The 14,043-nt window shown below is 35.8% G+C and overlaps 1 pseudogene; it reads left to right on the top strand.

The window, feature by feature from the left end:
- Positions 1-1,684, top strand: part of LOC102871792 — a 6,725-nt pseudogene extending 5,041 nt beyond the window's left edge.
- Positions 1,685-14,043: the final 12,359 nt, after the last annotated feature.

Raw genomic sequence — 14,043 nt, 5'->3', positions numbered from 1 at the left:
CTTCACCCTCTCCAGGATGAACTTGTTTGTTATTCTAGCAGTCCATGGTATATTCAGTACTCTTCTCCAGCACCAAAGCTCAAATACATCAACCCTCCTATCACCCCTGGTCATTGTACAGCTCTCTTAAGCATAGCAAGTAATGCCAAAGACACATAGTGATAGTTTAACCATCTCTTTGTCAATTTAGATGCTATTCATTTCCTTCTTTTACCATATTGTCCTAGCTAGCACTTTTGATACAGTATTGGATAAAAGTAGTGACAGTGGGTATCCTTGTCTGGTCCCTGTTCACAAGGAAAATGCTTTTATTTTTTACTCATAGAAAATGATGTTGGCTCTTGGTTTTACATATACACTTTTTAATATGTTGAGGAAATTCCCTTCTATTTCAATTCTACTGAGTGTCTTAATCAGGAAGGAGTGTTTGATTTTGTCAGATGCCTTTTCTGCATCAATTGGCTCTTATTGTTTACTTTGTAAACAATATGGCTCTTATTATTTACTTTGTAAATATGGTGAATTCCGTTGATTGTTTTTCTTATGTTGAACCATTCTTGCATATCTGTCATGAATCCTACTTGTGCATGGTGAATTATTTTTTTTATGTACTTTTGAATTCTATTGGCTAGCATTTTGTTAAGAATTTTTGCATATTTACCTGTGATTGCACTAATAAAGATAAACTTAGTTTTAAAGAAGGAGAGAATCTATTGATAAGGAGACTAGAGAAACTGGCTGGTGGAAGGTTGAAAATGATAAAGAAGGAGTATTTCCAGACAATTTTGTTGTTTTTGATAAATGAATATGAAATTTCCAAAACCAAAGAAACCACCACCTTCTGCTAAGAGTCCAGCTTCACGAAAGGAAATATTTTTCAATAAAGCCTGAAGAAAGAGATGAAAAATCAGCTCTAGAACAGAAACTTAAACCAGTCATTTCATAATTTTCACCCAAAAATTCTACTCCACCAAAAAAAGCCAATAATATATTAAGATCTCCTGGAATAATACTACCAAAATGACCTAAAAACCAATCCCTTCACCTCCTATAGCAAAGGTGAATGGTGAGCTTTCTACCATTTCATCAAAATTTGAAACTGAGCCGGTATCAAAACCAAAGCTAGATTCTGATCAGCTACCACTTAGACCCAAATCAGTAAAGGTAGATTACTCTGTAGTAAGAAGTTTGAAAGAAACAGATTTGGCTTTCTAGCCTGTTTGCCATGTGTCTTTTCTTAAGTTTAAGGGAATTACCCAATTTCCTCCATTTTGATCTTGTATATTTTGATGTTATAGCATCCTTAGAAAAAGTACTTCATCGCACTGAAAATAGTCGTAAGATATCTGAGAGAAGATTGCCCGGTGACTTCATGGTGGAATTCCTCCAACTCAAAGCCCAGAAAAAATACCAAAAAAAGGAAGATAATGTAAAATTAAATCAGTCTTAATTTAAAAAGGATACCTGTAACCCTCCAAAGCCATCTCAGCCATCTATGCTCCTTCTAACACCTGTAAATGCTGCTTCTAAGCCTTATGAATTTGCTTTCCTAACTTCATTAGAGATCAAAGCTGAAATGAAGACAGGGAAGAAAAGTCTAGTGAATGAACTTAAAGCACAAATTAGTGAGCTGCTGTACTTTATGGAAGCACTGAAAAAGTATCATGGTATTTCTTTTTCGTAAAGAAATTTTAAAAACAACTATGAAAAAATTTGGGAGAAGAGAAGGCAATAAGACAATGCAGAGGTAGAAATAGAAAAGCTGAAAAAAGCAGTCTTCTTGATGTGGCATGGAGCCAGTGTTTGTATAGTTACAGGGATGTAGAAGCAACACTATTAACTGCAACAGACTTCTTACTCAAAAATTGTAAATGTTGGTATTGTAATAAAGGAATTTGAACCTATGATATCTGTAGAAAAATAGGAGCAGGTATTTTATTTTTCCTAAGTTAAAAAAAAAAATTGGACTCCCCTTTCCCTTCATCTCAATGCCCTTGTTCAGCATAAAACAGCCAGTCTGCAACCCTATTCTCAAATGGGTGACCCACAAAAAAAAAAAAAAGAAAGAAAACAAAACTAGACCAGGTGCTGATCGTGAAACAGACTATCCACTACTCATGTACAAGTTCAAACTGAAGCTAAATAAAATCCACAGAATCAAAATTTGATGTTGAATCTCTACTACATGAATTTTAAAGCCATCTCAAGAATAGGTCTGAGGCTTTGGACACTAATGAATGAAGATAAGATAAGGAGTGGGAAGACATCAAGAATATCATCCTTGATGAATGCAAAAGGCCATTACATACAGAAGAGGAAAAAAGATTGAAATGAATGTCAGAAGAGACTCTGAATATTGTACCCGAGTGTCAAGAAGTCAAAGCAAAGGTAAGAAATCAGGAAGGTAAGGGCTGAACAGAAGATTTCAAAGGGCAGCTCAAGAAGACAAAGAAAAGTCTTTAAGTGAAATGTCTAAATGGCTGGAGTCAGAAAATCAAAAGGGACAAACTTACTTGGCCTTTCTTAAGCTGAAGGAACAAAGGAAAAAATCCAAACATGAGCTGTAATGCTTAAAGCTACTATGAACAGAATATTAAATGGTGCAGGAAATTTAAAAGATAGAAGGAGTACTCAGAGTCACTTTACCAAAGAGAATTGGTTGACACAGAAGAGTTTCATGAAACAACATGGTGATGAAGGAGGAAGTTCAAGAGGCTCTGAAAGAACTGAGGGAAAAAAGGCCCCAGGAATTGATGGAACACCAGTTGGCATATTTCAGCAAACAGATGCTAGCCTGCATATGTTCCCCAGGTTTACTATCTGGTCAACTGACTGGAAAAAAAATCCATATTTATTCCAATTTTTTTTAAAAAAGGTTATCTGACAGAGTATGAAAATTATTAATCATATCATTAATATCATACACAAACAAAATCTTGCTGAAGATTGTCCAAAAATAACTGGAACAGTGCATCAACAGAGGAATACCAGAAGTACAAGCTGGGTTTAGAAGAGACCATAGTACTAGAATCATCATTGCCAATGTCAGATGGCTCTTGGGTGAAAGCAGAGAGTACAAGAAGAAAATTTATCTGTGTCTCATTGACTATACAAAGGCATTTGACCATGTGAATCACAACGAATTGTGGCTAACCTTAAGAAAGATGGGAATCCCAGAACACTTGATTATACTCATGCAAAACCTATACTTGAACCAAAAGCAGTTGCCAGAACAAAGCAAAGAAACACTGCACGGTTGAAAATCAGAAAAGGAGTGTCAGAGATGCATCTTATCTCCATACTTTTCCAATCTATATGAAGAGCAGATCATTTGGAAGGATACTCTTTATGAGGAGGAGTGAGACATCAGAACTGGAGTAAGACTCATCAACAGCTTACATTATGTAGACGACATAATCTTGCTAGCAGAAACTGAGGAGGATCTGGACCATCTGCTGCAGAAGGTCAAGAACTGCAGTCCTCAATATAAATTGAAGCTTGACATGAAGAAAAAAAAAGATTCTCATTACTGGGACAATTGATAGCACCATGAGGACAATTGATAGCACCATGATAGATGGAAAACAATTTGAAATTGTTAATAATGTGAGCCTACTTGGGTCCACAATCAACACTCTAGGAATCAGCATCCAGGAAATCAAAATAAAAATTAAATTAGGAAAGTCAGTTTTCAGAGACCTCTTCAAAGTGCTGAAAAGCAAAGATGTCAATACAGAAATTAAGGTGCACCAGATTCAGGTCCTGGTCTTCACAATTACTTGCTATGAATCAGAAAGCTAGGCACAGATGAAGAGTGACAGAAGAAAAATAATGTTGGAGAAGAGTATTGAACATACCAAGTATTGCAGAGAGAGCAGGTCTGCCCTGCAGAGAGTGAAATCAAGTAGCTCTCGAGAGGCAAGGATTTAAAAGCTTCATCTCATATTCTTTGGGCATATTACCAGGAAGGGCCAGTCTTAGGAAAATGCCATCACATCATGTTTGGATGGGTAGAGGAACAAGACAAGACCTTGGATAAGGTGTATTGATGCAGTAACTGGAGTAATAGGAGCAGATGTGTCAGAGACGGTGAGGTTGGCTCAAGATAGGTCAAGGTTCAGAGTATTGTGCACAGGGTCACTATGAGTTTCATGCAACTGGACAGTATACAACAAGAACAACAGGAGTTATTTAGTATTGAGAAATTCCCAAAGGTCAATATAAATGAAAACATATAGCAAATATGACATAAGATTACTGAAATTGTCTCTTGCGGGATATTCACCAATGAAACATAGTCTACATTTTTACTTCAAAAAGATAATTATTTCATTATATATCAGAATATATAAACTAGAGTTTGCTATTTATTTTGGGGGGGTTAATTGTTGTATTTATTTATTTTTTGTATTTTGGCAAAACAAAAGAGTATCATTCAATGAACTCAACTGGATAAAATCCAGGTAGTGATAAGGTATTGAGAGAGCCTGCTGAAGACAATGCTGAAAGAAAGAGCTTTGTAGATTTTAATGAAAGTTTATAAAACTTGCATTTCCATCCATTCATTGTTGTACACTTTCATCCCTGTACCCCCTCCCCACCAGTTCACTTTTTTCATTGGAAAAAAAAGTTCTTTCATTGTTATACAGCAACCCCCCCCACCCCAACCACTTTATTATGCAACTCTTATCCTGGACTCTTGTTATTCCAATTATACCTAATCATATATTGCTTTTATACAGTTCTCTCCGTCATCTGTTTCAAAGCCATGTACATTATATGTTCTTTATATCCGTTATACATTATTTTTCTTTTCTCCCAATCCCCATATCAGTCCTATTCTATAAGTGGCATGCAGTACTTGTCTTTTTTATTTTTTTTGTGACTGAGATATTTCACTCAGCATAATATCCTCCAGGGTCGCCCATTTTTGTATAATATTTCATGAGTTCCTTGTTTTTCAATGCAACATAGTATTCCATTGTGGGAAAATATCACAACTTCTCTATCCATTTGTTTGTTGATGGGCAGTTGGATTGTTTCCAACTCTTTACTATTGTGAACAAAGCAGCAATAAACATGGGTGTGCATATATCTGCTTGTGTGGAAGCTCTGGTTTCTTTAGGGTATATTCCCAATAGTGTAATTGCTAGGTCAAATGGTATTTCTATTTGCAACTTTTTGAGAAAGCGTCGTACTGCCTTCTGTAGTGGCTGCACCATTTTGCAGTCCCACCAACAGTGAATAATGGTTCAAGTTTCTCCAGAACCTTGCCAACATTTGCTGTTTGCTGCTCTGTTAAATTTTGGTATTCTTACTGGGGTGAGTTGATATCTCATAGTTGTTTTAATTTGCATCTCTCTTAGAACGAGGCATTTTGAAATTTCTTCATGTGTTTGTTTGCCATCTGAATGTCTTCTTTGGTGAAATGTTTCTTCATATTCTGTACTCATTTTGCAATTGTGTTGTTTACCTTTATCTTGTGGCATTCAAGTATTCTATAAATTCTAGATATAAAACATTTATCATAGATGTCATTACCAAATATTTTTCCCCCAGTCTGTGGCTTTCCTTTTTACCATGTTGGAGAAGGTTTTGGATGTGCGTATGGATTTGATTCTTAGTGAGTCCCATTCTTCTATTTTATCCTCACCTGGTAGTAAGTTTTTCAGAATGCTTGGAAGGCTGTTCAAGTTGTGGATAAGGGCTTCTAGAGTTCTTTCAAGCTTTTCTTTAATGAAATTTATAGTCGTTGGTCTTAATCCTAGGTCCTTGATCCACGTTGAGTTGTGTATAGTGTCAGGTGTGGGACTTGAGTTTTTTGCAGATGGTTTTCCAAATTTGCCAACACCATTTATTAAAAAGGCTGTCATTTCCCCACTTAACTGATTTCATCTCCTTGCCAAAAATCAGTTGACCATAGGTAGATGTGCTGATTCCTGGATTCTCAATTCTATTCCATTGATCATGTGTCTGTCATTGTACTAGTACTATGCTCTCTTGACCACCATGGTTGTACAGTGAGATTTGAAATCAGGGAGTGAGATGCCTCCTACCTTGTTTATCTTTATAAAGAGTATTTTGGTTATTCAAGGCGTCTTTCTATTCCAAATAAAATTGGAGATTGCCTTTTCTATCTCATGAAGAATGGAATTGGTATTTGTATTCGGATTGCATTGAACATGTAGATTGCCTTTGGTAGGACTGTTATTTTTCACAATATTGAGTCTTCCTATGCATGAGCAAGGGATATTCTTCCATTTCTCTGGGTTTCTTTTTTTCTTATAGTAATGCTTTGTAATTTTCTTTGAATAAATCTTTTGTGTTTCTAGTTAGAATTACCCCAAGTATATGCAGGTGTTATGATTATATGCTTAGAAAACCCTACAGATCCAGCAAGAAAACTACTGAACATAGTTGACCACTTTAGCAATGTGGCAGGATATAAGATCAACATACAAATTCAATTTAATTCTCTACAGTGACAAAGAGAATATAGAACTGGAGCTAAGAAAAGCAATACCCATTACAATAGCTAATCACTGGATATATTTCTAATAGAGCAATAACTGGGTAACTAGACTATATGGGATTTTTATGTTCCCTGTTTTGAAAAGTGTTAAATTGACTTCCATGATAGTTGTAATATTTGACAACCCCACCAACAGTGCATGATAGTTCACATCTATCCACATCTTCAACATTTTCCATTATGTTTAATGTATACAGGGGTTTGATTTTTCATAAGAGCCATCTGGTAAAGCTTTATTGTTCAAAATGGCTTTCCTAACTATTGCTTGACTTTGACTTTGCCACGGAAATGGGTGTACATACATGAATAGTATATATTAACCTATCCACAAGGGTATTAGCTAGTGTTGCCACTAAATTGAGGAGATTTAGTGGTAGATTTTAAGAATCTTACTACTAGCAAAGAAGCAGCAGACATTACAATGTGTATCTTTCATGACCAGAGATTCTTGTGTTCAGCAAACCTATGGAAGAGCAGCAGGTACAACCGAGACCAGGGACCCAGCATGAGACAGAGCTGACATGGGACTGCTACATAATCAGGCATGATGTCAAAATTAGAAGACTAAGAGAGCTTTATAACACGGGCCTAAAGCTGCAAGGTTGAAGGATAAAGTATCTGTGAGCACACTTTTGAAGCTGTCCTGACTGAGAAATTAATTGTACCTTGTTAAATTCTTTAATAAGTGAGTCTATTTCTAAGTCTGTGGGCTTCTGGAATGGATTTTAGATCCAGAAAAGCAGTCAGGTTTTTGGTGTCAGAATTAGTAGGAATAGGAGTGTAGGGGACCATGTTTAACATTAAAAGAATTAGTTTTCTACTATGTATATTATTGATAGTGTTTTCCTTTGTGAAGTTCGTAGAAGTCGGACTCTGTTATCCCCATTATCCATACACTCTTTGTACAGTTCCATTTACCAATTTTATCCTCTCCTGGTTGTGCGGGTTTGGCTATGTTTGCTAGTGTGTGCATACCAGAGACTAGGGCTTCTAAGTTTGTTCCTGTTTTATCACTGATGACCTTTGCAGGTTTTGTTTTTACATCTAGGTCTGTGATCTACATAGAATTGAATGTATGGGGGCAAAATGTATATTTTTAAATTTTTTTTCCATTTTCTGCAAGATGTCCAGTTTTGCCAAAACCATTAATTAGAAGCTGTTGTTTTCTTATTTAATGGGTTTTGTTTCCTTGTCAAAAATCAGTTGATGGATTCCTGGGATCTTGATTTTATTCTCTGCCTATCACATTGACCATGCTGGTTTGATTTCTATGGCTGTATGGTAGGTTTTTGAGTTTGTGTTTTGTTTTGCGTCTAAGTGTTTTATTTTTCCCTTCCAATTCTTATTTTGCTCAAAGCACTTTTCACTTATTTTTTAGTCACAGCTCTTCTTTCTTTACTTAGGCTATTAGCCATCTGTGAAATTCTCCTGGGGCTTCTTTTCACATCTTTTGAATTGTCCTTTTCAGTAATCTTGCTTTTCTTGAATGAAACTATAAGCTCCCTTAGTATAAAATCAGATCAATAGTGAAAGAGGTCTTACCAGGAATGATTTACTCAAACATCAGGATTCTGAAGACACTAATGAAGCAACTGGTTGCCTTTTCTTTTTTTGAACTTTGTTCTGTGGCACTTTTTCTTCTCCACTCCCATCTCTCCTCCTCCTCCCTCCCCACAATGTACCCATTGTTCCAGACTGTTGTCATACATACAATGCCTGATCAAATAGTCCTTTCAGACATGTCTTTTCTTCATCTGATCTCATGGAGTGTTCATTATTTATCCACTCTTTTCTCCTCTCCTCAAGCCCCCTCCATATCTGTTCTATTTTCATAACAGTGGTGTCTTGTGGTATTTGTGTTATTTGTTGTTTGTTTTGGTTTTGCTTTCTTTTATTTTGTTTTTAGTGATATTATGTTGTGCGGTAAATTTTAAGATCAGAGAATGTGGACTAATTTTTGTAGGGTTGTCATTTCCACAATGATGAGTCTTCCTATCCAAGAACATAGTATTAATTTTTTTTCCTTTTGACTTAGGCTTTCTTTGATTTTTATAATAATGTTTTGTAATTTTCCTTTTATAAGTCTGTTGTGTCTCTAGTTCGATTTATTCCAAGGAATATTATTATGTGGTTGGCTATTGTAAGTGATGATGCTTTTGTTGTTGTTGCATTAGAGAAATTCAACAGATTTTGTATATTGATCTTGTATCCTGCGACTCTGATCAATTAATCTACTAGCTCTAATACTTTTTTGGTGGACTTTTTTAGAGTGATTGTCTGCACATGTGTGTCTGCTCTCCTAATCACTCCACCCCTCAGTTACCCTTTTATTTTCATAAAGGACCTCCTATTTAGCAGTCCTATGTACGGTTTGCACTTTGCTGCTTGAATTATTTCTATTTAAGCTATTATATCATTTGCCTATAGCTGTTGTACTGGCTGCTCTGGTGGCCTAATAGCAAGAAGCTGTGCTGCAATTCTGAAGGCACGTGGTTCAAGAGCACCAGTTGCTCCACAGGAGAAGGATGGGTAATCTTCTGTGCAATTAACTGCCTCTGAAAGCTAACTGAAGGGTCAATGATGGGTCGGTTCTGACTTGATTATACACAACAACATAGCTGTAATATTACTTCTTCTTTGTTGATTTGTGTGCCTTTTATTTCCTTCTTTCACCAAATTGCCCTAACTAGGACTACCAGTGCAATAACGAATAAGTGAAGAGGTGATAATGGGCATCTTTGCCTGGTCCCTGTTCACAAAGTGAATGCCTTTTGGCTCTCTTCATAGATAATTATGTTGTGTATATACTTTTAACTATATTGAGGAAATTCTCCTCTATTCCTATTTTGTTGAAGGGTTGAATGAGGAAAGTGTGCTGAACTTGTTGAAAGTCTTTTCCATGTCAATTTATATCACCATTTGATTCTTGTACTTTTCTTTATTGATGTGATGAATTACATTGTTTTTCTTATGTTGCACCATCCTTTTATGCCTATTATGGATTCTACTTAAGATGAGCTGTTGTTTTTCATATACTATTTGGATTGTATTTGCTAGCATTCATTTTTTTTTCTTTTTATTCATGCTCTATTTTTGTCTTTGTTCATGAGATATATTAATTTATAGTTTTCTTTTTTGATATCTTCATCTAGTTTTATACCAGAGTTCTGTTGAGAATGTTTCTGCTTTTTTATGTTTTGAAATAAGTAGAATTGCTTCTCACCAATTCATCTATGAAAATTTGGTAGAATTCAATGATAAAGTTATCTGGGCCACTGATTTTGTTTTTGTTGGGAGTTTTGGTTTTATTGGTCATTTTTTTTGTCTTGTTTTGCTTATTTTCTTTATTTGTGATAAGTCTGTTCAAGTGTTTAACTTCTGCTTATATCACTTGAGTAGGTTATGGGTTCCTAGGCATTTGTTTATTTTCAATATATTTTAAAATTTTTTAGGGTATAACTTTTTGTAATATTTAATTATTATTTTAATTTCAGCTACTTTTGTTGTGATATTACTTCTTTGCTTTATTATTCATGCTATTTGTACCTTTCCCTCATTTTCTTTTGTTGTTTTTCAATGGTATATTTATTTTATTAACCATTTAGAGAACTAGATTCTAGTCTTGTTGATTGTTTCAATTGGTTTTGTTTGTTTTTATTTCATTTATTTTAGTCCTTGTCTTTATAATGTTCTTTCTTGTAGAGACTGTGGGATGAGCTGATTTATCTTTTTCTGCTTATTAGAGATACTAGGTTAAGTCATTTGTTTTGCTCCTTTTCTATTTTTTATGTGTTCAATTATTGCTCTAAAATATCTTTAAGAACTGTTTATGCTGTATCCCACAGGTTTTGATATGTTGCATTTTCATTCCCACTTGTTTAAGGAACTATTGATTTTATATTCTATTTCTTCTATAAGCCAGTAGTGATCCAGGAAGCTGTATTAAGCTTCTATGTGGATGACTTTATATCCTTTACCTTCTTGTCATTAATATCCAGTTTATTGACATTGTACTCTGAGAAGATACTCTGTATTATTGTAATGCTTTTGAATTATAGTGAGGCTAGCTTTCAGTCCTAATAGACAGTCAGTTCTAGAAAATGTACCATGTGCACTTAAGAAGAAATAAAATTCAGTTTTTGTTAGATGGAATCCTCTCAATATGTCTATGAGACCAACCTGGCTTATTGTTGATTAATCTACATGTTTGTTAAGTTTATATCTGGTTGCCATGTATTTCAGTGAGAGTGGTATGTTGAAGTCATATACAGCTCTTATGGAATTGTGTAATTTCTTCTTTAATCTATTAACATTTGTTTTATGTATTCGACAATTCTGTTATTTGGTACACAGATATTAATTAAAATTTTGTTCTTTTGTTCTATTGTGTTTTTGCACATTATATGATGTTCTTCCTTGTCTTTTATGCTGATTCTTATCCTGAAATTTACTTAATCAGAGATTAATATTGTCACTCCTGCTTTCTTACAGCTATAATTTTTGTGTGTGTATATCTATTTTTTTTTCTACACTTTGATTTTTAGTCTATAATTCTCCTCATTTCTTAGCTGTATTGCTTGTAGACAACACATTAATGGGCTTTGGATCTATTCACATTTTGCTATTGTTTCTGTGTGAAGGACTTCCTTTAGTATTGCTTGTGGAGTTAGGTAAGTAATTTGATCTAGTTTTTTTAGGAGTAGAATTATTTAGTTTTTCCAAACAAATATAAGCCAACTGTGGCTTCCTTACCATTTTGTGGGGTTATTAGCGTGTGTGAAGCATCTTTTGTTATATCTGTGTACCTAGAGTCCTGTTCTTTGTCTTTATGGTAAACTTAATAGAGTTGTAAATTCCAAGTTTTGCAATATGCTTGGGTGAAGGAGCACTCAAATTTTCATTCAGATACCCTTCCATCTCCAGTCCTTTGTGCTCAGCAATGAGGTGTGATCCTTTCTTCTGTTCTGCTGACAACAGCTGTGTCATGAATCCTTTTCCACTGAGTAAGCTGAAGTAGAAATTCAAAGTCTCAGTGGCATGCTACCCTGACCAGGATAAGACTCAGTTATCACTTTGGTTTGTGGAATGGAATATGAGCCCCTGAATTAGCAGCAGGATGGGCCTTATGGCCTCACATTGGTGGGTGATTGGGGCCTCTGGCTCTTATTTATTTATTTTTTATTTTTACAAATGTCTATCTTGGAACATTTTAATGGAAGTGTCAATAGAACCTATAATTCTACCTTAGAATATTTTAATCAAAGGGGAAAGAAAACAAACCAAAAGTAAGAAACAAAACAAAACAAAAACTCCTTTGATACTTGTGTAAAAAATGGAAAGATATGATTATTTTGGCAGATAGCATGATTTTAAGCACTCATCCAAAGTTTAGAATCAAGCAAAGCTTTTTGTGTATGCAGCCAGAGTGTCAGCTAGTGCTTAAACTGCCCTGACAACAAAGGAAAGCAAAGATGGGTATTATATACAAAGACTGGGCATAGGAGTTACACAAAGTTCATTACAGTTAATAGTTGAGATTACTAAACATTTGGGAATCATTATTATTTCTGATTTCTGATGGTTCTCTACTCCCTGGGCGAGGTGTGGCATGTGGTCAGGGAGTGGCAACCAATCTGGGTCAGCAAGTACTAGAGTATAAAGCTCAGCAAAACATATTATTGCTGAAATCACTCTCTTCACTGGATGGAGACGTGGCTGCAGAATACTCTTCCTGGGTCTGTACTCTTGATTCCCAATCTTGAGTCAGCTGTGCCCAGGGACAGCAGAAAGGGGCCAAAGTGCCAAGCTTAGTGTAGTTGGGCCGTTTGGCCGGAGGGCATCTAATTTTAGGTATACATTTCTTAAAATGGCTATTGAAACAAAATATCCTACCTAACACTAACTACATAATTATATGGATATATGCAGTATATTTTTCATACTCTGAGAATATTTTTATTATTTTAGAGTTGAATTGGCCAATTAAGCTTCCAAGGCTAATGAGTCTTTAATATCAATTTTCTTAATATGAGTCTTTTGCCTCATCTTTCTTCTGTGAAGTAGCTGGTGCTCTCTAACTGCCAATGTGTGAGTTAAAAATCTGCCCCAACATTATGCCACTGATTTCTATGTGATAATTATGGAGGCTTTATTTGATTTTAGAAGCAGGAGTGGCATCCGCTTCCTAAATAACATGATTTTCCATATTTGGAAGAATGAGTTTGAACTATGATCAAAAAGGGACTCACTCAAAGTTACATAAGCAATAAGCTTCTGAAACTTCACTATAATCTGCAACATTAGACTGTTTTTATAGAATTTTTTCTACTATGTATTGTTCTCTACATATGAATCTAAGAAATCTGTCTAAGATGCTAGGATGTTGTTGTTGTTGTTGTTGTTATGTGCCACCGAGTCGCTTGCAACTCACAGCAACCCTATGTACAACAGCCCTAAACTCTGCTCTGTCCTGTGCAAATCGCACTGTCTTTGACACTCCCATCCCTATTATCCTAGGCACCGAATCAATCCACCTCGTAGAGGGCCTTTAGGCAAATAAGCCACAAGATTAGGTTAACTGTATATATTTTATAAATTAAGAAAAATATGCATTAAACTAATGAATTTGGTGAAATATACTGAAGTCAATAGGGTGGTGTGCTGCAATTCTGAACTTTCTGGCAGCTCAAGTACATGAGTGGCTGATTAAAAAAAATGGTATTCTCCTTCTGTGCCATTTATAGCCTGGGAAAATTTGTTGCACACTCTTGTATAAGTTGGTTTTGATGCAATTGAAATATTGTTCTTGTTATGTGTCGTTGAGTCGTTTACAACTCATAGCGACCCTATGTACAACAGCCCTAAACCCTGCTGTCTGTCCTGTGCCAATCACATGGCCTCTGAAACACCCATTCTGATTACCCCAGTCACTGAATCAATCCACCTGATAGAGGGTCTTCCCCTCCTGCGCTGTCCTTCCACCATACCGAGCATGATGTCCCTCTCCAAAGGACCTGTCTCTCCTTACAACATGTCCGAAGTATGCCAGACGAAGCCCCAGAATCCTTGCCTCCAAGAAATAGCCTGGTTTAACCCTCTACAGGATGAATCTGTTTGTTTTCTTGACAGTCCATGGTACATTCAATATTCTTCTCCAGCACCACAGCTCAAAAGCGTCAATTCTCCTTCTATCCTCCCTAGACATTGTCCAACTCTCTGATGCATAACAAGTGATTGCAAAGACCATGGCCTGTATCAAACACCCCTTAGTCTCCAGAGAGACACCGTTGCTCTTGAGTACTTTACAGAGGTACCTAACAGCAAACTTTCCCATCGCAATATGTTTTTTGGATTTCCTGACTGCTGGTGCCAATAGTGTTGACCATGGAGCCAAGCAAACTGAAGCTGTGAACAATCTCAATCTCTTCACCATCCATCATGATGCTACCAATTGGTCCAGTGGTGAGAATCTTTGTCTTCTTGACATTGAGCCTCAGTCCATACTGAAGGCT

Source organism: Elephantulus edwardii, unplaced genomic scaffold (assembly GCF_000299155.1).
Source record: "Elephantulus edwardii isolate Elephantulus edwardi_28Jun2011 unplaced genomic scaffold, EleEdw1.0 scaffold00123, whole genome shotgun sequence".
Classification (NCBI taxonomy): Eukaryota; Metazoa; Chordata; class Mammalia; order Macroscelidea; family Macroscelididae; genus Elephantulus; species Elephantulus edwardii.
The sequence above is the reverse complement of the archived record's forward strand: the minus strand, read 5'-3'. Positions and strand labels throughout refer to the sequence as shown.